Source organism: Cynara cardunculus, assembly GCF_001531365.2.
Source record: "Cynara cardunculus var. scolymus isolate 2C chromosome LG 8, CcrdV1, whole genome shotgun sequence".
In the NCBI taxonomy this organism is placed as follows: domain Eukaryota; kingdom Viridiplantae; phylum Streptophyta; class Magnoliopsida; order Asterales; family Asteraceae; genus Cynara; species Cynara cardunculus.
In genome coordinates this window covers 23661822-23664675 of record NC_037535.1, presented here as the reverse complement: position 1 = coordinate 23664675, position 2854 = coordinate 23661822, and the positions used below count along the sequence as shown (strand labels likewise).

Sequence of the window (2854 nt, the reverse complement as noted above, 5' to 3'; positions counted from 1 at the left end):
GGAACGCTAGAAATCACTGGTCGCCGGTCGCCGGTATGCTTAACAGTAGCTTCACTTGAACACAATAGGGTATATTTGGATGATTTTGGTTCTATCGYCGGTCGCCGGTGTAAAGTATTTTATGTTGTATGGACTCTTTTGTGAATTGGATAACCTTAATTTGATTAGAATGGAACTCCTTTGTCTCGAGGGTTAAAATAGTAATTTGTTGTCATTCAGAGAACAGGTACCAAACAACATTATTTCACTCAGCACTTAACCATTCTGCCCCTCTTAACCATTCTGACCACTTAACCATTCTGCACTAAACCATTCAGCAACCGCCAAACAGCCCCTAAGCCTTGAAAACAAATCCTTAGCCGCTTCCAAGAAATCGGTTCATTCTCCCACTCGATTCCTTCTCCCAAGGCAACGATTCCTTCTCCCAAAACAGCGATTCACGTTTTTGAAACCATCACCATTTATCAATCTCTACTTCTCCTCTTCTCTTCTCTTCATTGATATCCAGGAAGAACTTTTGAGCAATTTTTCGACCAGGTTTCAATCAATGAGATTATCATCAACGGCTAGAACATGAGGTACGTCTTCTTCGTAATACCCCATTGAGTAACGATGATGAAAATGAATTTTGTTATTGCTCGGTTAAAATTATTTTTAAGAAATCTTCTTCTCTACGATGATGAAAGTTTATAGTCTTCTTCGTAATACCCCATATTTAACTTCAAAAGCATCTTCTCTAGGAAAGTTTATAGTTTCTAACAAGTTGCTTCACTGGAACCGTCAAAAGCATGATATTGAAGAGAAATTTGTAGGGTTTTGAGTGGGCTATCCGTTTGAAATGGATAGGATAAGTCTCTGACTCTAATGCCTTTTCTGCTGAACTACTGAGGTTTCATACATGCATTCCAACTGTTTGATCAGACATGTGTAAGACAGATGCCGTTTTTGGAGGTTGAAGTGAATTGAAATTCAACCTCGAAATGTATTTTTCTCTCTGTAGCAAAATAAGACCTACATTTTTGATTGTTAATGTCAAACATAGAACCTTCTAATCACAAAAGAAACATGGATTTTGATGCAGGTTTTGGTTCTAGCGCACTTCTACTTGTAGTTCTTTTTGTAGAAAGAGCTATATTTTCTTGCATAGTTTCAAATTCAAAGCAGCTAGACTTTTGAGTGGGATAAATTATTTGCCACAGAGTCTCTGTCTTGACCTCTGGTACGGAAACCTAACACCAACTATTTTGAAGGCTTATAACCAAATTGAACTTCATAGTAAGTGCTATGAGAATAAACACTACTGTTATATTTTGCAACATGTAGAACTTTCTAATGTAAACCTGGAATAGGTGTTGAACAACATTTCTCTTTGATCATGTTCTTATATGGATGTAGCTGAAAGATATGTGTTGCTTTACAATGCATAACAGAGAAGTACAATGCAACGCTTAGCAACCGGGGTGTCAAGACGGGCACTATCTTTGATTGAACATTGTTCTGGCACGAGCCATTCATCATTTCTTATACCCTCATACATGATAAAACTTCCTTATTAAGCAAGATTTTGACTTAAACCTGGTCAATTTGTCCCAATCTTTATAATATGAGTGTTCTACTTCATAATCTTGATAAATTTCATTTTTGTGTCATCTTTTTTGCAATTATGTTTAAAAAGAAGTCCATATTTAACTTCAAAATCATCTAAAAGTAGATGAAAATAAATAAATTTATCCATTTGAAACGAGTTCTTATGTTCAAGGCAGATTCATGCTCTAAATGGGGGGTCTCTAATGGTGATTTTGTTGATAAGACGCTTTTTGTGTTCAAGTGTATGTCTCCATCAGGTAATCTCACTTTTAATTGTATATTTCTATTGCTATACTAAAGTTTCCAAACGAATCTTTTTCCATTTGGAAGCAGCTTATCAGAATCTACTAACTTGCCAGAGTCATATCCGTTAGACGAGATTCTCCCGTTCCTAAGTAAGGGGACGTTTACACAAATGCCTACCTGGTGCACGAGCCAATTCACGGTCTAAGACCTTCTCTTCCTACACAACCCAATATTACCTGATATCATCCTCTGGTGAGATTCCCGGTCACATTTACTGATCCTTTTGACAGCAAGAGCTTATCAAACATTTTATATATATTGAAAATTGCAGGTATGTATTCGGTATCATTCATGCTCCTAGGTTGGAAGACTGGCCTATAACGCTTGTAGAGCGGATTGGGTTTATGGTTCAGGTGTTTGAATACATAAATAGTTGTATATTTGTTGGGATTGAAATTGAGATTGTGTTGCAGCCACATGGGTTTTTTAATTGCTCCCCAACGATAGACGTTCCATCTGGAGCTTGTGAGTCAAATGTGAAAGATAGCAGCAGCCATGTGAAAGATGGTACTGCTCCAAAGGCGGTTTCAATTGGCTTGATAGCAACCAAGCTTTGATTTGGCAAATATTTTGGATTTGTTGTGTGAAGCTGAACCAGTACTGTACAATCTTTTCTTATGGTTGGATTTTTATAGGGGGAGGCTAATGGCACCCCTAAGTAGGTTTCAACATAATTTGTTTTATGATTTTTTGTGTCTTTTTTGTCATTTTGTTATTATTACTTTTTATTTTATTATTATTTAAAAAAAAATATTAATTAATATATATTATTTATTCTATTTTCTTTTATTTATTTATTTATATTATATTTTAATTAATATAAATTATTAATAAATATGYAGCATTTTTTTGGGTTTAAATGATCCAAGTAAACAATTTTTAAAAGTTTGATGATTTATTAATTAAAACATATATGCAAGGATGATTCTTTTATAAATAACTATAATTTTGTGAATTGCAT

At 34.8% G+C, this 2854-nt stretch overlaps 1 long non-coding RNA gene across 1 annotated transcript; it reads left to right on the top strand.

The window, feature by feature from the left end:
- The first annotated feature begins 495 nt into the window (after positions 1-495).
- On the top strand, positions 496-2549 carry LOC112517036. Its single transcript, XR_003069637.1, has 4 exons — positions 496-578; positions 1764-1844; positions 1947-2085; positions 2165-2549. It is a non-coding gene; the product is annotated as an uncharacterized LOC112517036 (long non-coding RNA).
- Positions 2550-2854: the final 305 nt, after the last annotated feature.